Here is a 24,588-nt window from a genome sequence, read left to right as displayed (position 1 = left end):
TACATGAAAGAAGGGAAAGTACATGGGATAGCTGGGAAGTAGTGAAAGCTCTTTTTTGCTGTACAATTTTTTTTTTTTTTTAAATCAGTTTAACTTGTAGGAAAAGAAAATCTCAAACACAAGGAAAAAGATACCAGGTGATTCTGGAGGAAGGGAAAATACAGCATTTCATTTGTGAGTATACATCAGTCTTAAAAGGCAGATTTTAAAATATTTATTGGTTGCTTGACTTTGCCAGGCAGTCACATCTTGTTGGATTATGATAGTTTTATGCTGTATCAGAAATAGGCAGAAGAAACAAGTTATGTAAGCGTATTTGAACTGGAGATGCAACAGAGATTTTAAAATACTAGTTCACCAAAACTTTTCCCTTGTCTTCCAAACTAACACATAGTCTGTATCAGAAGAAAATTACTCTCTTTTCCTTCTCCACTTAAGGCAACATTAAAAATTTCAGATTATTTGCATTTAAAAAAAAGAGGAAAAGTATGCACTTAGCCCACTGGGAAGACCTTTCTATATAGCTGTTCAGGATAAGGATCATAGAACAGGAATTAAGTCCTGCTCTTGTGGGTTGGTTTGTTTTTTTAAATACCCTAGTAAGATGACAAGCAATGATACCTACAGCAAAACAGGTAAGGTACAGGGTTACAAAAGTAATGTTCAATGCCATGGGCCATCTATTGACCAGCATCTAGTATTCAACCTCTCATCCAGTTATGAGGTACCAGTGGAAAAGGCTCACTGGCAAAATCACATTTACAGCAATACCTGACTTACCACCTGTGAAAAACTCAGTGGCCTCAATCGTCTGGTCTAAGGCTGGCACGACAGGCTGACTCTCTGACAGTCTTTATGGAAAAATGGCCATTTTAATTAACAAAATAGCTATTCACACGCAGAAATAATCATTAAAGATACCAACATTTAGTAATTAAATGCAGTTAACAACAAATCTTTGTAGCAGTATGAACATTTAGTTTTTTCCTAAGGAGAAAAACAGAATTCTGTGGAAAACGCATTTCAGAAAGAAGTCATTATGTTGCTTCTTCAGAACATTCCCTGTTTTCAATAAGTACTAATCTGGTGTCTTTCTGTCTCACAGAGATGTTCCAGCATGAGTGTGTGTCAGCAAAACTAGTATTTTTCTGAACAAAAGGAGTACTACAATGCCAGATCAGTTGTACTGGACAGGTAATTAACTTACGTCAGAAAAAGGGAATGAAAAAACACAAGTACAGTAAAATGAGATTTGGGGATTACTGAATGAAGCCATCTAGCTGGGACAAATGGAAAACACAACAAAGAGTAATTATTGGTTGATTTCATTCATGGTGTTTGCTCAGTCACAAAATGTGATTTAGCTGCCCATGCATGAGCATGTAGCATCATACACTTAGACATTTGGACGCACGTCAGACCTTTTGCTTCCTCCCTGGAAGGGCATAGGGTTTTCTTGTTATTTTTTGGTTTTAAAGTGATTTTTTTGAGTGAGAATATGGCCTTATTCTAGAGCAGAAAGATGAAATATCAACTTCGGGTGATTAAAGGTGTGTGCTGCTTTACATGAGCAAATATAAACATGTTAATACTGAATTAGCTGCTCCCCACCTGGAAGTCAGTGGAAAATTTACCACTTCTTGGATGACAACCTTCCCCTCACACACATGGTATGTACGTGTGCTCAGTTGAGACTATATGCATGCATGTTTGTTGACGTTAGAATATATGGGACTTTCTGAGGATGTGTGGGGAGTTTTTGTTTGCTTGTTTTGTGTTTGGGTTTGGTTTTTTAGGACTATATTCATCAAAATGCCTTATTGTATGTACAGATAGCCAGACCCTGAATGGGACTGTTTCCAGTAATACCACTGCCTTAAATACTGGAGTTCTTATTCTGGTCTGTCATACTAAAAATGTGTGCTTATAAACAATAATGCTAGTTGCTAATTATTATTCAGAGACCTGCGGGAGCAAGCTGTATGGGCCTGTTAATATATGGACCATTTTCTTTAAAAACTTCTGAGCATCTTTTCTATGCCATCTTGTTGATGGGGGTGAATACTGTGACTTGTTTCATTTACTTATCCCTGACAATACTAAAAATTGAATTTAAATAAATGTGAATGGCTACATTTAGGGGGTTGGGTTTTTTTTTAATTTCTTCCTTTTCTTTGATAAATTCTGAATCTGCCAGCTGGCTGCTGTCAGATTTCTTTCCTAAATTGTTTCTAGACATACTGTCCTGGGTTCAGCAGTAGCAGTCGTGTTTTTCCTTTGTGGTAGCTGGTGCAGTGCTGTGTTTTGACTTCCAGCCTGGGAACAATGTTGGTGAAGTCGATGTTTTCAGTTGTTGTTAAGTGATGTTTACCCTGACCAAGGACTTTGTGAGGCTCATGCTCTGCCAGGGAGGAGGGGAAGCTGTGAGGAAGCAGAGACGGGGCGCCTGACCCGGGCTAGCCAGGGAGGTATTCCATACCACAGCACGTCATGGCCAGGGTGGGGGGTAACTGGGAGTTACCCGGAAGGACACGGGCTTCCGGGTGGGACTTGTTTCTTGGCCGGTGGTATCGTATTCTCTTCCCTTGTTATTTTCCCTTATCATCGTTGTCGGTGGTGGTAGTGGTGGTGATTTGTGTTGTACATTGGTTGCTGGACTGTTCTTGTCTCAACCCGTAGGAGTTGTACCCTTTCGATCCTCCTCCCCCTTCCTCTGGGAGCGGGGAAGGGGAGAGCCCTGGTGGGGGAGGGGGCGGCCCTCGATTGTTGTCAGCTCGGCACCACTCACTGGGAGTGAGTGAACAAGTTGCCTGACTGGGTTTAAACCACGACAGTTCTTTTTGGCACCCAACATGGGGCACGAGGGGTTGAGATAACGACGGATCTGACTGAATTGATAGTCACTCGTCACAATGCTGATTTATTGGCTCTCAAGGTTGTTCCTCTTGATCTCACAGTTTCAGTATATCGTATCTTACGTCCATCCGGTATTTGCTGTATTAGTGTTTTTCAAGTGTGGGGCTTGGGCTAAGGTTTTTGTCCCATTGTACTTTATGGTAATGACTTGTAATGCAATAGAATCATTGATCATGAAACTGATCTGGCTTATGTTCCCAGTGTGGTCACCACCTTTATACTTTGGGAGGTATATGATGGAGGTGCTTAGCAATTACACATCTTTTTTCTCCTTCTCAGGTGCTCAACCTGTGAAGGAGACATCCTTTTACCCTCCCAGTCGTCCCCCCAGACCATTTACATTTGAGAGTTTTGAATTTTTTGAATGGCCTTTTAATGCTGTTGAGACTTGTTTGCTGATCCTGATGGGAATCACCATGCTAACACGCATACAGAGTGTGTTTTGCCCACAACTGATTTCAAGAGTTAAGCAGAGTCAGGTTTGGGTCTTGTCTGGGGTCAAACAACGATGTAGGAGGACCAAGAGATTTTCCCAGAGGCTGGACAGTCATGAGTGGCAGGGTGTGTGGGATAGTATGGGCAAGTATCTAGGTCAGGGGGCCCCTCCAGTACTTTGGAATTTCACTACCGAACAACTGCAAAATCCAGAAGAATTAGTAAGACACTTAAATGAGGTGTGTGGTCATTCTGGCCATACCAGAGATGGACAAATCACGGCAACGTGCTGGGGTTTGGCCTATGCTTACAGGGCCTTGTTCAACACTATCCAGCACCTTCAAAAGGAAAAGAATGTCGGCGGATCTGAGGGCAAAGCAACAGTCGCTACTCAAACTTAGGCTGCAGTGAACAGCGCAGCTACCCCAGCGGCAAGTACAGCAGCTGCTCAAACTTTGACTGCAACAGACAGCGCGGTTACCCCAGCTCCAAGCACAGCAGCTGCACCACCCCCAGCAACAAGTACAGTTGCTACTCAAACCACAGTGATAATCACTGCAGCCAAACCAGAGGACCAATTCATACCAATATCGGTTGCCCCTGTACTCAAGAGAACAAGCAAAAAGGAGGCAAGAAGGGTGAAGCGAGATGAAGAACCAATGAATTCACCACCCGGTCCAGAATCTGATCAGGAGTCATCATCACATGACGAAGAAGAAGAGGAAGAGGTAACTTCTCAACCTCGGACCTCAACCGAGCTGCGGAATATGCGAAAAGATTTTACCCGTCAACCAGGGGAGCATATCATCACCTGGTTACTCCAATGCTGGGACAATGGGGCCGATGGTCACGAACTAGAAGGTACAGAAGCCAAGCAGCTGGGATCACTTGCTAGAGAAGGGGGAATTGACAAAGCAATTGCAAGAGAGAAAAAGTCCCTCAGCCTTTGGAGGCTGCTCTTGGCAGCTGTGAAAGAAAGGTTTCCGTACAAGGGCGATGTTACGAGTCGTTCGGCCAAGTGGACTACTATAGACAAAGGCATCCAGTCTCTGAGGGAATCAGCCATTGTAGAGATGATCTGTCACATCAAGCCAAATAACGGGGATACACCCATAGATCCAGATGAAGTTGAATGTACACGACCCATGTGGCGAAAACTTACACGGAATGCACCGTCATCATATGCCCATTCATTGGCAACAGTAACCTGGAATGACATAGTACCACTAACAGTGGATGAAATGGTTCATAAACTCCGAGAGTTCGAAGACAACCTCATCCCTTCCATCATCTCAGCTGTGGAAAAACTGTCCCAGGACCTCAAACAATTGAGGGACGATCTATCTGATTTATCCAGCTCCTCACGTGTACCAACACGCGTCTCAGCTATTAACAAAAGGCGTCCTATTGTTCGAGAGAGGAGATACAGCAGGTATATGCCACGGGGTACCCTATGGTTTTACCTGCGGGATCACGGAGAAGACATGACAAAGTGGGATGGAAAACCTACTTCAGCTTTGGAGGAACGGGTGAGTGAACTGAAGAGGGGAGCAAGGGCCAAGACTGATCGTCCCATGAGAGCTACGGCTTCAGTCTCTGGTGAGCAGTTTCCCAGATGGAGTGGAAGAGCTGATTTTACTCCAGCTCCTGTGATAACGAAGAATAATCCCTTTTACCACTACTTAAGTGTCCAACGCTGTGATGACCATTAGAGGGGCCCTGCCTCCAGCCAGGTGGAGGTAGGGGACAGTCGGATTTACTGGACTGTGTGGATCAGATGGCCTGGCACATCAGTCCCACAGAAGTACAAGGCTCTAGTAGATACCGGTGCACAGTGTACCCTGATGCCATCAAGCTGTCAAGGGGTGGAACCCATCTGTATTTCTGGAGTAACAGGAGGATCCCAAGAGTTGACTGTGCTGGAGGCTGAAATCAGCCTGACTGGGAGGGAATGGCAAAAGCACCCTATTGTGACTGGTCCAGAGGCTCCATGCATCCTCGGCATAGGCCACCTCAAGGGAGGGTACTTCAAAGACCCAAAAGGGTACTGGTGGGCTTTTGGTATTGCTGCTTTGGAGACTGAGGAAATTGAGCAGCTGCCCACCTTGCCTGGTCTCTCAGAAGATCCCTCTGCTGTGGGGTTGCTGAAAGTTGAAGAACAGCAAGTGCCAATTGCAACCACAACAGTGCACCGGTGGCAATATCGCACTAACCGAGACTCTCTGATTCCCATCCATCAGCTGATCCGTAGACTGGAGAGTCAGGGGGTGATCAGCAGGACCCGCTTGCCCTTTAATAGCCCCACATGGCCAGTGCAAAAGTCTAATGGAGAGTGGAGACTAACAGTAGACTATCGTGGCCTGAATGAAGTCACACCACCATTGAGTGCTGCCGTACCGGACATGCTATAACTTCAGTATGAACTAGAGTCAAAGGCAGCCAAGTGGTATGCCACAACTGATATTGCCAATGCATTTTTCTCAGTTCCTTTGGCAGCAGAGTGCAGGCCACAGTTTGCTTTTACTTGGAGGGGTGTCCAGTTCACTTGGAACCGACTGCCCCAGGGGTGGAAACACAGCCCTACCATCTGCCAGGGACTGATCCAGACTGCACTGGAACAGGGGCAAGCTCCAGAACACCTGCAATACATTCATGACATTATTGTGTGGGGCGATACAGCGGAAGAAGTCTTTGAGAAAGGGAGGAAAATAATCCAAATCCTGCTGAAAGCCGGTTTTGCCATAAAACGGAGTAAGGTCAAGGGACCTGCACAGGAGATTCAATTTTTGGGAATAAAATGGCAAGATGGACGTAGACAGATCCCCACAGATGTGATCAACAAGATAACAGCAATGTCTCCACCAACTAATAAGAAAGAAACGCAAGCTTTCTTGGGTGCTGTGGGGTTCTGGAGAATGCACATCCCAAATTACAGTTCGATTGTAAGCCCTCTCTATCATGTGACCTGGAAGAAGAATGATTTTTAATGGGGCCCTGAGCAACAACAAGCCTTTGAGCAAATTAAACGTGAGATAGTTCACGCAGTAGCCCTTGGACCAGTCTGGACCGGGCCAGATGTAAAAAATGTGCTGTACACTGCAGCTGGGGAGAACGGTCCTACCTGGAGCCTCTGGCAGAAAGCTCCAGGGGAGACTCGAGGTTGACCCCTCGGCTTTTGGAGTCGGGGATATAAAGGATCTGAGGCCAGCTATACCCCAACTGAGAAAGAGATACTGGCAGCCTATGAAGGGGTTCGAGCTGCTTCGGAAGTGATTGGCACTGAAGCACAGCTCCTCCTGGCACCCCGGTTGCCCGTGCTGGGCTGGATGTTCAAAGGCAGGGTCTCCTCTACACATCATGCAACCAATGCCACATGGAGTAAATGGGCTGCACTAATTACACAACGAACTCAGATAGGAAATCTCAGTCGTCCAGGCATTCTAGAAGTCATCATGGACTGGCCAGAGGGCAAAGATTTTGGAATGTCACCAGAGGAGGAGGCGGTGCGTGCTGAAGAGGCCCCACCATATAGTAAACTGTCAGAAAGTGAAAAGCAGTATGCCTTGTTTACTGATGGGTCTTGCCGTATTGTGGGAAAGCATCGGAGATGGAAGGCAGCTGTATGGAGTCCTGGACGACAAGTTGCAGAAACTGCTGACGGAGAGGGTGAATCAAGTCAGTTTGCCGAGGTGAAAGCCATCCAGCTGGCCCTGGACATTGCTGAACGAGAAAGGTGGCCAGTACTTTATACTGACTCATGGATGGTGGCAAATGCCCTGTGGGGGTGGTTGAAGCAATGGAAGCAGAGCAACTGGCAACGCAGAGGTAAACCCATCTGGGCTGCTGCACTGTGGAAAGATATTGCTGCCCGGGTGCAGAACCTGGTGGTGAAGGTACGTCATGTAGATGCCCATGTACCCAAGAGTCGGGCCACTGAGGAACACCAGAACAACCAACAAGTGGATAAAGCGGCTAAGATTGAAGTGGCTCAGATGGACTTAGATTGGCAACATAAAGGTGAATTATTTTTGGCCCGGTGGGCCCATGACACTTCAGGCCATCAGGGCAGAGATGCAACATACAGATGGGCCCGTGACCGAGGGGTGGACTTAACAATGGACACTATTGCCCAGGTTATTCATGAGTGTGAAATATGTGCTGCAATTAAACAAGCCAAGCGGTTAAAGCCTCTTTGGTATGGAGAACGATGGTTGAAGTATAAATATGGGGAGGCCTGGCAGATTGACTATATCACACTGCCACCAACCCGCCAAGGCAAGCGCCATGTGCTTACCATGGTGGAAGCAACCACCGGGTGGCTGGAAACATACGCTGTGCCCCATGCCACTGCCCGGAACACTATCCTGGACCTTGAGAAACAGATTTTGTGGTGACACGGCACCCCAGAGAGAATTGAGTCAGACAATGGGACTCATTTCCGGAATAACCTTATAGATATTTGGGCCAAAGAGCATGGCATTGAGTGGGTATATCACATCCCCTACCATGCACCAGCCTCTGGGAAAATCAAACGGTACAATGGGCTGTTAAAAACTACACTGAGAGCAATGGGTGGCGGAACTTTCAAGCATTGGGATACACACTTACCAAAGGCCACCTGGTTGGTCAACACCAGAGGATCTGCCAACAGGGCTGGCCCAGCCCAGTCAGAACTTTTACATATTGTAGAGGGGGACAAAGTTCCCGTGGTGCATATGAAGAATTTGCTGGGGAAGACAGTCTGGGTTATTCCTGCTTCAGGTAAAGGCAAACCCACTCGTGGGATTGCTTTTGCTCAGGGACCTGGGTATACTTGGTGGGTAATGCGGGAAGATGGGGAAGTCCGATGTATACCTCAAGGGGATTTGATTTTAGGGGAAAACAGCCAATGAACTTAATTGTATGCTGTTGCCTGCTGTGTAATACTTTTATAGCCCATCAACTAGATGTCTTCAGGTCACCAGCGACTGGCCCTGACTTCCCTCCAGCCATCATCCCAACAGAGAATGAACTTTGAACATCATGGACCGAATGGACTCGGCAGCATTATAGGGATTTGTCCATGCACTAAGAAGATGATCTTTTCCTCTTGGTCTGTATGTGTATGGATGTATATATGTGGGAGAGCGATGGTGTATTGAAAATGTGGGACCTGAGCACGACGTGAATGGTATGGAATAAGGGGTGGATAATGTCCTGGGTTCAGCAGTAGCAGTCATATTTCTCCTTTGTGGTAGCTGGTGCAGTGCTGTGTTTTGACTTCCAGCCTGGGAACAATGTTGGTGAAACCGATGTTTTCGGTTGTTGCTAAGTGATATTTACCCTGACCAAGGACTTTGTGAGGCTCATGCTCTGCCAGGGAGGAGGGGAAGCCGTGAGGAAGCAGAGATGGGGCGCCTGACCCGGGCTATCCAGGGAGGTATTCCATACCACAGCACGTCATGCCCGGGGTGGGGGGTAACTGGGAGTTACCCGGAAGGACAGGGGCTTCCGGGTGGGACTCGTTTCTTGGCCGGTGGTATCATATTCTCTTCCCTTGTTATTTTCCCTTATCATTGTTGTAGTTGATAGTAGCGGTGGTGATTTGTGTTGTACAGCGGTTGCTGGACTGTTCTTGTCTCAACCCGTAGGAGTTGCAGCCTTTCAATCCTCCTCCCCCTTCCTCTGGGAGCGGGGAAGGGGAGAGCCCCGGGGGGGGGGGGGGCTCGATTGTTGTCAGCCCGGCGCCACTCACTGGGAGTGAACAAGTTGCCTGACTGGGTTTAAACCACGACACATACCTAGTTGCAAAAGCAATACTGACATGCATTTGCTTATTTTCTTAGCATGAAAGCTCCATCTAGTCACTTCCCTGTTCTCTAGTGAAATCACTGTTTCATTTATTCTTCAAAATAATTTGCTGTTGGCTATAAATCTTCAGGTATTTCTTCACCTTTTAAAGTTTCAGAGCTACCAGAAATCTAACAGAGTTTTCCTTGAATTCACTAAATCATTCCAAATTTTGTGTTGCCTTCTTGTTATTTAGTTCAAGGTGAAGTTGGTTTTGCTTTGTCTTGTGGTTTGAGGTTATTTTGGTTGTGGTTTTTTTTTTTCTCTTTTCTGTCAGTAAAACCTAATGTGTAAGTTCTAATTATTTTCATTTTGGTTTTGGTATTTTGTGCTAGGGGAGATGGTTTAGCTTACCAGAAACAGAGCTAATCTTTCCAATTACTTCAATTAATTATAACTGCCTTTTGGGTGTTTTAGGGAAAAAAACACATAAAATACTGTAACTGGAGCATATCACAAACAGAGCGGCAGAAAGGAGAAAAATAGTGTCTTAAAAAGCATATAAATTTGAGGTTTCTGGCAGAGAAATGAAAGGTGGGATAAAGACTGGGTGTGTGTTTTGGATTTCTAAGAAAGTTTGGGCAGAGCTTACTCATTTGAGTCTATAAACTGAATTGCATTTGTAGTAGTGGTGATTTTTAATTTCTTAGGTCTCCTAATTTTTCAGGTCAGTGCATAGTTCCTTCTTTAGAAGGAAAATATTTTCTCTTAAAATACTAGCAAATGTGTCCATACCTTAAATTCTGTTGTTTTTATGTAAAGTAAATAATTGGTGGATACTGGGTTCATAGTGAGAAAAGTTAAAAGTTTTCTAACTATTAATAGAGCCTGTGTTTTCATAAATATGAAAGTGGCTAACAGTACACCAGTAAATGTACCATAATCAGGTACTTCTCAGAACCAATAACTTTGTTAGACTTTTTCCAGGAAATGTCATATCTGTATCTTTTGGAATTCATTGAGGCTTTTTCTCTTGACGTGGCCTCTTCTAAGATGTTCCAACTTTATAGTTACTATTTCTATGCAGCATTTAACATAACACGCAAAAGTACACAAGCACACAGCATGTAAGTAACCAGGCTTGATCTTCAGCACAATTATGAATAATTGGGCAGAAGCCCTTCAGCAAGAGGTGAATTCACTGTGCCTAGTGCTTCTCTTATTTTACAGTTATAAATCTTACTGGCATAAATAATACATATAGATAAGAAGTGATCTGATAATGAAAAGGAAGGACAGTGGTGATGGGCATAAATAATTAATGATGTAGAGCTCATAAATGAAGACATCAGACTTAGTTTTGTACTTTGGTGTAAAGGATTGTGTGTAAGGGCAAATACTAGAAGAATATGTACAAGTGGTTAAGACTTTTTTGGCTTTTCAGAGCAGATTTTAATGTTCTGGAGACCAAATATCCTTTCTGTTTCCCATACTCCCTCCTTTGTAACAACTGAATAATTCCATTGCTGACTTTGTGGCTGTGAAAGCATTATTTATTGGCAGCTGACACCAAGAGAAGCTTGGTAAACAGGTCTGCTAATGGTGTAGAGAGTGGAGCAGCATTCAGTTATTCTGTGCTGTGGGTTAGAGATATGAAAACTGGCAAAACTTTGCTATAGAGGCTGAAACAAAGTCACTGTACAAAGGCTTCTGTGGATGAATACATTTTGTTACCCAGCTTCTTGTCAGACCTCGCTGCTTCTCCACCAGAATCATGCACCTCTAGCTCTGTCACTTAAGTTCAGTCTGGCAGGTTCACATCTATAGTTCGCACAATAAAATTAGCCAGGGTTCATCTCTTGGAGCCCTTGGTCAGCAGAATGAGGAAAAAATGACTCTCAACCAGAAAGCAGCAATAAATTGCCATTTTTAGATGATTGGTTTGTCAAAGGCTGTAAGAATGTAATGCGTAACATGACACAAAAATCTGCATTTGGTGGTTTGGAATGAGGAGACAGAGGTTATATCAGTTCTGAGAGGAAGATACTTAAAAACGTGTGTCACAGCTGGAGGCTTTTCCCTCTTGCACACAAATGACTGTGTAAAAGACGTTTTCTGTGTGAAAGGCTGAGTGTTTTTACTGACAACCTTTTCCAGTTCATTTTTTCTTTCTGTCTTCCTTACGTACTTTGCTTTTTATAAGATGGAAACGAGTAGTGCATACTGTTGAAAACTCCTACTTCTTAGAAGAAAGATGAACTCTCATATAGTAATATTTACTGTAATATGGGACTAACTACTTGCAGTGGAAAATCTGAGGATTTTTTTTGTAATGGAAATTTTAATGGGTATTTTTCTAAAGGAAAACTGGCGGAATTCTATGTTGTTTTAATTAAATCTCTTAATGAACAGGAAGACAAATAAATTAATGCAGATGAAAAAATCAGTTAGTAGCATGTCAGCCAAAATCACTTAAATCAGCATCTGCTAGCATGATAGAAATGAAAAGCCACTCAAAAAAGAGAAGTGGCTAGAAAGTCCTCCAGACCTGCTCCCTTTTTAATGTCAAAGCCTGTGATATATTTTGTGGATTTATGATCTGCTGAAAAAATTATTCCTTGGAATAAATTTGCCACACTGAAGAAGTATTTTTAGTGTTGATCTATTCCCTAGCAAACACTGTTGTGACATTTTTGGTTTGGGTTTTTTTCCCCCCCCTTACACATATTGAAACATGATGCATATTGCTCTTTTCATGAATTTAACTTACATATTCTTACACTGTATGAAGTGTTTCTAAGGACCATTATATTCATGCTGGTCAAGGCCTGTATATTTGACCCTCTTAAGTCTTGGGTCTTTCAGATCATTTTTGGGGGGCAGAGTATGCTGCTCTTGATGTCTCTTAGCATACTCGCAGTTGTTCTTTTCTTGCAAGCCATTTCCGCATCTACAAGTTTGACTGAGATATTAATTTTTATTAATAGAAGGGTACTGATGCTAACTCTTCAACATGCACAGTACTCATCCATGTTAATGCAGTGACAATCTCTGACCAGCTTGCAAGCCCTCTGCCACATATCCTGTATGGCAGCTACCTTGGCAGGATTTGACATGAACACTTATATTTGCACACCAGTGTCAGAGATACTTCGGCACTCCAGTTACACATTCAAACCATGTGCGCTATCATGAACTGCAGCTTGTCCCTGGGAGTTGGTTGTCATGAGCAGCTGATGGGTAATGGCAAAAGAGATGATACTCAGAAAAAGAGGAGGGTTTCTTAACTTTGAATGACCTCCAGAGGTCTCTTCCAACCTCAGCCATTCTGTGATTCCATGAACACTTCAGGGATGGGGATAGATGGGCCAGGGAGAGGGCCCTCAGAGCAGTGTTGGAAGAGGTGGCCTGGGAGGTGGGTTATGAAAAAGAAGTCCAGAGGGGATCTACAACTTTAGAGCTTTAGTGAGCTTTGGTAGCAGATACGCAAGAGGTCCTTCGGGTATTTGCTGGCCTAATCTCCATAGTTGTGAGTCACAAAACCGTGTTTTCTGTGTTAATTGTGTACAGCAAAGACAGGAATATCTAGCATTGTATTTGTTAGTCTGAAAGACACTTGTCAAGAGATTTACCAAAACACTAGGCTTTTCTCCTTGCTTTTTGATTTGTTTCTTTTGCTTCTACTTAAAGGGACAATTGTTGTCTGATGAGCAGAATTAAGAAGGAAATTATACAGGTCTACAGACACTTTGAGCATACAAAAAGAAAGTTGCGAAAGTTAAAAACCTTTTTCTGCTTTAGCAGTAGAATAGAAAGACTGGACTGACAAGACTTTGTTATGTTCTCCTTTCCCCGAAGAAAAGTAGAAAAAACAGTTTTTTTCAAGGATAACCCCTGTAACCACAGGGAATGTTAAGGTATTCTTGTACAAAAAGAACTGGTTGGGATAAGGGATCAGAAGGCAGCTGGGGAGGCTTAAGGTAAAGCTAAAGGAAACCCAGAAAGAGCAAGGAATACAGAATGAACTAGAATGAGGAGTAGAAATTCTAAAAATAAGTAGTTTAATACTGTCTAAATTAATTGTCCTGGGCTCAGCAGTAGCAGTCATTTTTCTCCTTCTTAGTAGCTGGTACAGCATTGTGTTTTGACTTTCGGCCTGGGAACAGAGCTGGTAACACTGATGTTTTAGTCTGACCAAGGACTTTCTGAGCCTTATGCTCTGCCAGGGAGGAGGGGAAGCCAGGAGGAAGCAGAGACAGGACACCTGACCCAAACTAGCCAAAGAGGTATTCCAAACCACAGCACGTCATGCCCGGGATGTAACTGATCACAGCGGGGTTGGACGAGGTATTGGTTGGTGCTCGGTTGGGTGGGATGGGGCGAGTTATCGGTCAGCTGGTGCTGAGGTGGTATCGTATTCTCTTCCCTTGTTATTTATCCTTATTATTATTGGTGGTAGCAGTAGTGATTTGTGTTATACCTTAGTTCTTATCTCAACCTGCGGGAGTTTTGATTCTCCTCTCTGTCCCTCCGGGAATAGGGGGAGGGCAAGAAGGGGGGGGGGGGGGGGGGAGTGAACGAGCTGCGTGGCTGGGTTTGAACCACAACATTAATATTTTATTCCTAGCTGTCCTCTGTTAAATTCCTGAGTTTCTCCTTTTGATGCTAGATACATGCTAGTAATTCCTCTGCTCTTCTGGCCTCTGCTCTGTGTTCCTGCTAGGAAGAAAACAAGCTAAATATGTGAAACATAACACACATTGTGCTGAATTGCAAGTGGTAACCTTTCTTGAAAGTATCTGCTGACTGCTATTTTTCTATTATGCCATGCAAATATGCCCCAAAAATGCTTGGCACAAAGATGAATTATAGAATAACATAATGGACTGGAGAGATGGTGCTGTGATTATCTGAACTCATTTCATGTACAACACAGACCATGGGACTTTCATGCATTCCAGCTTGGCTGTTTTTCTGAAAGTTATGCTCCAATTAAAAGTAAAATAGGGATCACTGTGATAGTAAATTCACATAAATTTTTGATTAAATTATTCCAGTGGTTATTCTCATAGGAGTGGATGGAAAAGGTGCCCTGTTCTGTCCGATGCCCACCTTCCACTTTTGGCATGTGGATATTGTTACATGTTTGCTGCTTATCTTGAATAGTTATCTGTTACTTTCTGTTCTGCACTTTTGAGTTGCTTATTCTCTTTGATTCCTTAACAGTTCCAGTTTTCTCATGAAGGTACATTCTAGGCATGGCTCCAGTCATTTAATTAGGATCAGTTCCAAGCTTCTTCATGCTGTAGGCTAAAAATCAAGAGGCAGAGTGGCTAAACTAGCTTTTCCCCAAGTCTCAATGTGGTAAGATGTGTTGCTTGGAGGGACATGAGGCAATTGGAAAACTTTGCTTTCTGGTTTGGTTATGAGTTCTACACTAAAATAAATACAGTCACAGTGGAGCAGCCAAAATAGAAAGTTAAGAAAGTTAAGAAGGAAATGGAGATCTCTGTGCCACTGTATAATCCTCCATTTACCTAAGCCTGTGTGGTTTTGGTTCCCCATTGCTAAAACTGTATAGCAGGCCTGGAAAAGGATGAAGAAAGTTATGAAATAGTTTCTACGAAGACAGATCACTGAGAGCTGGTACAGAGACAGGGAAGGAGTGGTTATAATGGTCTATGAAACCTAGCATAGCACAGAGAGAGAAGAGGTTGACTTAGTTTTCATTTTTTCATCAGGAACTGTAGAGCACCAGATGAAGACTGAAAGCAAAGCAAGGTGGTTCTTCACGGAAGATTAGTCAAGCTTTGGAATTCCTTCCTGTAGGATTGCAGGTAACACGAGAACCTACTCATGTAGGTTCAAGAACTCAAGCAGTCACAGTCAATGGAACAGATCTCTCCTGAGGGTTATTAAACACATAGAAATCACACATAGATCAGAGCCTCACTGATCTGCAAGTGATTGGATGCTGGAAGATGATATATGCAAAGGGGAAATACTGAGTGTGCTTTTAGTCTTCCCTAGATACCCAATTTGGCCGCAGCTAAAGACCAAGATAGAAAGACATTTGGTCTGATCAAGTATTGTCCATTGCTATAGAACTACAAAATGTATTTGAAATTCCGATACTGAGGCATCTGTGTCAAAAATGGAGATAAAGCAGTTGTACTTTTTGATTTTATTAGCAAGAGTTACATTAGCCTTTATAGCCTCAGTATGGCATTGGAAATTCATGCTCAGCTGTCTACATAATCAGATTTCCAAGTCTGTTTGAATTGTTTCTCTCTAGAGTAGAGTTCTGTCTCTTCCCCACACCTCCCAGATTGTTGAATTTTCTTTTGTTTGTACTGAAGCATGGCACTTATTTTGCTGACATATGTGACAAGTTATTTGGGAAGAAGAGGCTCATACTGTCCTACATTTGCAAATACATTTTTTAAAGCAATATTTTGCAAATTATCACAAGCAGTATTTAACTCATGTTAATATAAAAAACTGAAAGAGTGATGTTTATTATGTGAACTCAGAGGGAAGCTTAAAAATTACGAGAATTCATCAAGCATTTTCTTTATGAAATGTTTTCTAAACAGTTTGCTGGGAAGGTTTGCAACACTGGAACGCTGACCTTCTGTTCTTCCCACAGAGCTAAGGCGTAACAAAATTAGAGCCCATACCTAGGATTTGCAAGACCAGTGACAAAGCTAAGCTGGGTGAAAAAAACTCATTCACTCTCTGTCTCCTCTCCTAACGTATACAGAGCGTTTAGAATAAATTACCAAGAGCAGTACATCAGAACATATGATCTAAAATGTCAGCTCGTTGGTTCCTCCATTCATTTTCTATCTCTTTAAAAGTAACAGCCATCATCAGTATAGAGGAAAATGGGTTTTCCAACATGCCTTGTCAAAGTAAACCATTAATGAATTGGGCAGGCATTTAATATACATCTTCTGTCTTGACATACTGTTTTTAGCAGCCCAGAGTTTTCAGTCAGTACATCAAATTTCTTGCTCAGTGCTTCATAATATCTAGTATTTTCATCAAGACTCTATTATCCAGTTCTACTGCTGATAAAGATGGCTGAGGAATCAGTTGTGCAGGTGGGAGTTGTGCCATACCCTTAAGTCTCTTTGCTTAGAGGGTCTCACTACTTAACAAAGAAATGACAGTGAATCTTATTCCTTTCCTTTTGCCTTTTAAAAGTCAAAGACAGAGTGCAGAGTGGTCTGCTTCTCCATCTTTGAGCAGGTGACAGGAAAGGAAAGATTTGGCTTCTGTGTCCATGGATTTTTAAAAGCTCAAGGGTTAGTAATGAATAATAAATGGCTTTCATGAAAATGTGGAATAAATTCCTTAAATAAAGTTCATTGGATCTATTCATTACTTAAATCAGTGATCTAGTAGTGAATTAAACAGAAGCTGAGAATGCAAAATCTTCTGAGCTTCAGGTGGGAAATTGGATTAACAGAAGTCTAACATAAGAGTCTCTATATTTCTGTTTGAGAATAAAGAGATACTCTCGAATTTAGAATGTTCTATTTATTATTTCGTAACAGAAGACAGAAGAAGTTTGAAAGAACCAGTCTAGTATGCAGGATAGCTAAAATGTTAAAGACTGAAATGTTAATCTTGTAAACTAAGGTACATTTTGGGGAGTCATCTAGCATATTTAGATATTGGACTGTTGCCAATTGAGGTGTAAATATTCTTAAAGGTGCACTTTTACTTAAAAAAATTATTTCATATTTCCCTGTATACTGAATTGAGAGTATTTAATGTGGGTTTTTTTACTGATAAGTGATTTCTTAATTTTAATGTATTTCGTGTGATGTCCTTAGCCAGAACTGAACTGCAGGTAAACTGAATACTCAGAACTATCTTTAATTATTTAGAGTGGCTATATCAGTCTTGTTCTCAGTAATTTTTTTCTCACTTTATTGTGAATAATCATGCTCAGCTGTACCTGATGAAGCCGTTACATGTCTTAATGAAGAGCAGTCAGAAATAAGTGTCCACGATTCAAACCTGCAAATAGTTTGTCTCCTGTATGTGTTTTAGTAAAGCTGCAGGTAAGTGAATTCATGAGGTCTGGTGTGGCCTGTCAACTATTTAAAGAAATGTCCAGCTGATTTAAAAAACAAAAGCACAACAAAAATCCTAAAACAAACAAACACAACCAAAATATTGTAGGGAGTGATGGGTGAATGTTGTATGCCATTATTAAGTACTGAGTGATGGTGGAGATGCAGCATTGTGTCCTGAAAGTAACAGGGGAACTGTACTACTACCCTTTTTGTTCTTGTAGCATATTGCAGAAACTTAAGGTGGCAAGAAACCTCATTTTCTCCAGATGCTCTTAACATGGAGTCTCCAAGGACATGATGTATTTCTTTATATTTTTAAGTTTGACATTCATGTGTGTCTTAAGAATGTGACAGTATGTAATTTCATACAAGGCACCTGCTGATGGCATGTCACATATTTTCTTTATTCAGGTCAGGATTTGGTGCGTCAGAAGTAATGAAGTCAGAAGTAAAATTCACCAGAAATGGGAAGCTGTGTATAGGGACTAACTGACACAGTCTGATTCCAGGAACACAATTTGTTTTCAAGAACAGTGTAAGTTATTGGCAGTCTTGGTAGTTCAGATGCACAGAGACAAGCTGCTGCTGTTTGAGAAGAGATAAGTAATAGTTCTCATTCATAATTAATACTATCTTTTTACGTGACAGTCCTAGGAAAGAAAGATGTTTTTTTCTTTTGAGATGCTTTTGAGCTCATAAAGTCTAAATCATCTGGATCCTGTCCCCAGCTGCCTGGGCAACAGAACCTCCATACACAGTTTTTAAGAAATTAGCTAGGATGCAGGAACACTGAATTACTCAATGATAGCAATTTTTGAGCATTGTAAATATCCAGGATTGTTTGTAATTATTCGCTGCATAACTTCCTTTGCACAATACATTCTCGTTCTCTGTAATACAAGAATTTTTGTTTCCAAGAGGTTGAGATATTTTCTGATAGAACTGCAGAAATAAATTGAGAGGAAATTAATTTTGTGGTACCAACATTTACGCCCTCACCACTTTAGTATCTGCATAGGTTTGGAGTGGGGGAAATCTAGTGAGCTTGCACCAGAATCTAGTGAACTCGCACCAAAGTGTAGAGTGTAGAAGTTAAACGCCCACATTTTTGTCCTTTTTTCTGTATTTTTTTCTCTCTCTGTGCATGTCTTCAGTTGGTTGGTGATCTTTTCTTGATCCCAGTAGCTCTTACATATACAATAGTCACAACTTGTAAAACCTATTTCTGTCACTCTTTTGTCCTACACCTGACAGTTTCCACTGTGAAAATTCCAGTGTTTTAAATCTCTGCACCTCGGATGGAAGAAACTCTATGCAAGTTCTGTCTGAAAAGTGGTTTTCTTGGGCTAATAGTTGAATTTGTTGCTTATCAAAAGCAACATTCTATTTCACCTAAATGCATGCATTTTGATGCGTTTTCTTTCCTGACTGTGAATTTGCTAATTGAGACTCTTCCTCAGCCTAGGAAATCTCAAAGTAGTCTGTATCAACAGGACTCCCACCTCTCCTACTACTTGAAAGGTTTGCTCTACACACACAGCTGTACAGAACAAGGATGAAAGCTTTCGGATCTGTGAACCTCATTACTTTCAAGGAAGGAAACCAAGGCATGGATTAATTTCCTGTTCGTAGCCAGCTGCACTTTTCTGTTTTGTTTTGAGTTGAGATGAACGTTATCCAATCACTTTTTTTTTTTCCCTGAATTTGTTTCCTTCCTTTCAGGAATCTACACATATTGTACCTCCACAGAACTTTATTCATGCTTTTGCTGAGTCCCTGTAAATCTGAAAGAACTCCATTACAGTCATTGATGGACTATGTGTACAAACCAACCAAATAGCAAAATCTCTCAGTAACCTTTTTCTTAATTTTAACACATATAAAGTGAATAATGTTGTTTGGAAATACTTTTTTTTCTTCATGGAACTTTTTAAAAATGTATTGTGACTAATTCATAAGGCTTTTCTATTGTTTTATAAGTCTGGAATAGATTCAATAAGTATTAAGTCTAGTTTCTTAAGCAAGAAGTAGTCTGTGGTCACACTGTGTGCATGGCTGGTTTTCTTCATCTCTTGTAACTTTTAAACCCATTGAGATGTGTCAGCCAAAGTTACAAAAAAGAGACATCTCAAGGGCAGTTAGGTTCTGGCAGGTTTTATGATAAGGTGGCTGGATGAAGGACAACTTGTGCAAGTATATTGGCGTATGCAAAGGATGTGGCAAGAAAGTATGGCACAGAAGACTGTGTATGATGAGGTGGGTGTGCTTCTGCCTGAGCACTGAAGAGGTAGGAACACTGCATTGCTGCAAAACCCAAAGGCACATTGTGTTAGCTTTTGTGTGCTTAGAGCTATTCCTCTGATTTAACCCTTGAAACAATGATTGATAGAGATTAATCCACATCTTCATATTAAACTTGCTTGCCATTTCTCATAATACGCTGAGTAAATCCAGCTATGTACAGGATTAGCTGGATTAAATTCTGTAGCTGAAATTAGTCTATGTTCCAGAATTACATAACCAGCATGATTTATTCAGGAAAAGATAAAATTTCTGTTATGCATATATATATTTGTATTATTTGAAGGGGATGAAAATTCATTTTAATTCATTTTTTTAAGCACTGCTGGGGAACAAAAATAGAAAAGTAATCTCAATAATTTATTATTGATTTAACAGTGTTATGTTGCTGCAGTATAAGGTTGTTCTGACCTGATCTTTTATATTAGGATTTGAAAGAGTGCTAATTGGAAACTTGTAGAGTTTACAACATCCAGTGTATGTATGGAAAAAAGGTGAGGAATATCAAAATGTGTTTACTTTTAAAAATTTCTTTCTTTTTAGGGCTTTCTGGAAGCTTATACCAGCAAATCCTGAATGAAGGCAGGATACAGTTATTTCTTAATAGCTCTAGTAAAAAACAGGATACAGACATATGAACTGGATTCTTTTTATCATCATTTAGTAGGAGTGATTGAATTAAAATATATATTTACGCATCACAGGCAAGTAGATAAATGTTCCTGACTATCACCTGTTCCTCAAATAACTGGCATCTTCTTGACATAATTTCTTCTCAGAATCACTGGAAATGGAGTAATTGGAAAACAGACTATCGGCAGGTATCAGAGAGGTTTGTAAGGGTAAAGACTATGGAACATTCATATGCAGTATTAATAGATAATATTAGTGCATTACCCATATATGAAAATACAGTTGCATTGTGTGGTATATTGTGATCTTTTAGTGAAATTTACACTTTTTCTATTTTTCTCCTCTTTTAAAAGCTTCATGCTCTTGAAAAGGAATATTGCATTATCAAATAAATTACTTCTGTCTTTTGTCCATGGTAACTTCTTTACTGCTGATCACATATGTATCAAAGAGGGAATATTTAAAAAAAAAATTAAGCATTTGAGCTTGGTTGAAATACAATTAACTGATTTGTAGTCAGCTTTCCACTTGATATCTTCAGATTCTGCTATTGCAATAACATGGCAGCAAAAGAGTAGAAATAACATGACTCAAGAACAGTGTTGGGTGAGAATGCCAGTTTTTGCCATTTGTGAATGATTGAAAATACCCCTTTTGTGCTGTTCAGTATTATTGCATGTAGTGCTAACTATACCAGAAAATAATGAAAACCCAACAGAACTGAGATTAATTAAAAGCAGGCTGAGGAGTTACATAAAGTGCTATTTCTGAGGCATGGTAAAAGATTAAAAAAAAAAAAAAAATCCCCAAAAATCTCCAATAAGAAGTGTGATAAGCAATCCCATAAGTCTACATAATGAATTGGAGAGGCTAACTGACTAAAAGAAAGGAGAAACGGAGCAATTGAACATATGTATCAAAATCTGAATGAATGGTGTAGAAATCTATTTGATACCACAATGTTTGTATTTCTGGGGTCATAAATAATGAGACAGCACTGGATGACAAGAAATATTTTATAAAATAGGCTAATTTAAACAATTTTGGGTTTACTTTGGTAAATATGGTATGCTTAGGAACAAAGGCTGTTGATCTAACTATATTTCAAAAAGGAATTGGGGATAAGAGGAATTTAAAAATGACTTCAAGGGTTGATCTGAGAATATAAAGGATACCTTATTTGTATACTGCTTAGTATATACTGATGAGAAAATGCAATTAATGTGTCCTACTAGAAGAGCAAAATTGAATTGCTTTGACCTTACTAATAACTTCTCTGGCACTTCAAGTATTCACATAAAGACAGAATAATTTATAAAAAACTTAATAACCTAAATTAGGAGCATGAGCAGTAAAATAATTGCTGTTGTTACCTGTGATAGGAAGCATAATTACATATATGCATACTTTCAGAGGAAGAACCTGACATGTGAGCAAAGTGTGCTTTTAGGAAGAATGCTAACCAAAGCAACCCCCTTGGTGTTACTTTAAATTCAGTGATTTCTTGTAAATGCTAATTTTTAGGTTAGTTACAATGTGCTGATCTGATGATGAACCATAAAATCACAGAATTATTTAGGTTGAAGAAGAGCTTTAAGATCAGAGTCCAACTTACAGTTGCCTAACTGTAAGTTACCTAACAGTGCCAAATGCACCACTAAACCACATCCCTAGCCATCATGTCTTTTAAAATACCTTCAGGGATGGCTTTTCAAATACCTCCAGGGATGGTTACTCAGCCACCTCCCTGGGCATCCTGTTCCAGTGACTGACTGGAAATTTCAGTGAAGAAATTTTTCCCAGTAACCAATCTAAACCTCCTCTGGCACCACTTGAGGTAATTTTCTCTCATCCTGTCAGTTTCTACTTGGGAGAAGAGACCAACACCCAAATCGCTGCAACCTCTTCTTAGGTAGCTCTCCCCTGAGAGATCAAGTTCCCCCTGAACCTTTTCCTCTCCAGACTAAATCCCTCAGCTGTTCCTCATCAGACTTGTGCTCCAAACCCTTCACCAGCTTTGTTGCCCTTCTCTGGACCTGTTCCAGCCCATTGATGTCTCTCTTGTAGTGAGGGTCCCAGAACTGAACACAGGATTCGAGGTGCAGCCTCACCAGTGCTGAGTACAGGGGAACAATCACTGCCCTGTCCCTGCTGGACACACTATTGCTGATACAGGCCAGGATCCCATTTGCTGCCTTGGCTGCCTGGGCACAAGCTGGCTCACGTTCAGCTTGCTGTTGACTTATGCTCCAGACCCTTCACCAGCTTTGTTACTCTTCTCTGGATACCCTTCAGTACCTTAGTATCTCTCATGCAATGAGGGGCCCAGAGCTGAGCACAGGATTTGAGGTGTGGCCTCACCAGGACTGAGTACAAAGGGATGACAATTCCACAGTCAGCATCAGCTAAAAATGCTGGGCCAACTCGCTGATCGCACAAAGTCTGCGTGAAAGCTCTTTTAATATTTGCAGGAAAACATATCCAAATAGCCAGGATATAGATTTCCTTGATTTTGCTTCCTAGAAAGATGACAAGAGGCTTAAGCATCTTTTTTTACACTGAGTAACAAAGGCAAACTGAAATATGTGTTGTTCTGATACGTATATTGTTCATATTTAGTCTTGCCTCTAAATAATCCAAAGATGTGAGATAAAAAAGACGTGGAGTTCTTAATATCCCAAATTCCAGTTATCACAGGTTAAAGAAATAGTGTGGGACTGTAACTTCTTGTTTTGATCAAAGAGAAAGTACCAGACCTTACGGGTCTGAATGCTGTAGGAAGAACTATTGCTAGCTAGTATTCCACTGGGGGGGGGGGGGGGAGCAGGGGGACAAGAAAGGAGGAGCACTCTCTAAAGGAAAGAAATTAATTTTTATCCTATTGGAGAGAGCCTAAGGAGTTCATTTATCTGTGTATGTTCCCCTCCACAGCAACATCAGCTCCATTGATCTAAACCTTGATGTTTATGTAAATTGTTATTAAAGATCTCCAGTGATGCAAATTGTTTTGCACACTCTTTTCCAGGGTTATTACTGTTTTGTTCTACCCACTATGATCAGACAAAAGGGCTTTTTCCTCATCTGCTACAGAGACAGCTGCTCTCCCGGTTTGTTTTTTGTTTGTTTGGGTTTTTTTTAAATTTTTAAGTCAGTAATTGTCTTTTCTCATATTCAGTTTAGATAACTATGCCCCTTTATCTGTTGCTACTTTGATTTTGTCCTTTGACACTCTTGAAGTATGTGTTGAGAAGCGAAGTAATATGTCACTTACGGCCTTGCCATGTTAAAACAAAATGGAATGGGCTTTTGTTTCTTTCATACATCTCATGTGCTGTCGTACATCTCTCTGTGATTTTTTTTTTATTTTTTTTTCTTTACCCATATTTCTCATTTTTATTGAGCTTGTCAGTCTTTTCAACTATCAGATCATTGCAAAATTTCTTGGTTGTCTTTGTGTTCAAAAGCAATTTCCAGGGAAATTACTGGTGATTGCATGGAGAAGTAGCAGTAGCAAGTGTTCCATTGTACCTTTCTGTTGCAGCTGGCACCTGGAACCTAGGGACACAGAGTGTCAAAGTGACAGACACCTTCAGAAGTGAGTAAAAAACATCTTTGGTTCCCTCCTGGGAATAGTGGTTATGGCTCTTAAAACTTTCATGCTATTCAGATTGCCTTTATTGATCTTGAAAACTGTAGTTCTTTTTGTGAGATAAATATTACTGAGGAATGGGAAAAATAATTTTAAGGAAATTAGCAATCCCATCCCTCAACCACAGTTCTTAATTTTAAGAAACAGAAACTTGGCCCACTGTGCAAGCCCTGAGAAAAATTGCACATGCTCTGAACTTTCAACTTGCTAGCATTACTGACATGTTGCTTCTGCTTAATCTTACAAACAAGATTTCAGTGATCATTTACATTAACAGGAAGCAGTCTTGCATTTGCAAGTCTGCAGTCTGTCTGCAGCTAGACTGAAGATTTTAACACTGCATACATTTTCTGTGAAGATGAAAAGCAAAAATTAACTTGTGTAAAACCCACTTGGATTAATAGCCCACTAGAAAATTTTGTTAGATCAGAGCCATTTTAGTTCCTTGGTAGAGGGGCTCACTGTCTTTCTAGATGCATCTTCCTTGAGAATAAAGAAAAATGTAATATTTTTGTTCCATGTCAATCAATATATGCTAGCTACTAAATGCTTTAAGTCATGTTTTTAAGTCATGCTGTGGGTTAGTAAATGCAGGAAAGAATCCACGTTCATCTCACTCTTGCGAACAGTTCTCTTAAAACCGTTCCTGATTGCAGCTGATGGCAATGGGTAGCCAGGAAAGAAAATAACAAAATTTGTAAAATATTAAAACAACCATTTCAAATGCAGATCATTAAATCAAGCTATGACCCAGATATTTTTGCACTGTGCCAGAAAATGATCTTTTTCTACTAT

At 41.0% G+C, this 24,588-nt stretch overlaps 1 long non-coding RNA gene across 1 annotated transcript in view; it reads left to right on the top strand.

Moving 5' to 3' along the window:
* LOC133270767 (uncharacterized) overlaps positions 1-18,139 on the top strand; it is a 46,838-nt gene extending 28,699 nt beyond the window's left edge. The window contains exon 3 of the long non-coding RNA XR_009743899.1: positions 17,622-18,139. This is a non-coding gene — a long non-coding RNA (uncharacterized LOC133270767). The remainder of the gene's footprint in view (positions 1-17,621) is intronic.
* The last annotated feature ends 6,449 nt before the right edge of the window (positions 18,140-24,588 follow it).

Source organism: Pezoporus flaviventris, unplaced genomic scaffold (genome assembly GCF_033815535.1).
Source record: "Pezoporus flaviventris isolate CSIRO_AGI_PZ_B2104156 unplaced genomic scaffold, CSIRO_AGI_Pfla_v1 ptg000022l, whole genome shotgun sequence".
NCBI classification, from domain to species: domain Eukaryota; kingdom Metazoa; phylum Chordata; class Aves; order Psittaciformes; family Psittacidae; genus Pezoporus; species Pezoporus flaviventris.
Note: the sequence above shows the minus strand (reverse complement) of the source record. Positions and strands in the feature narration are given on the sequence as shown.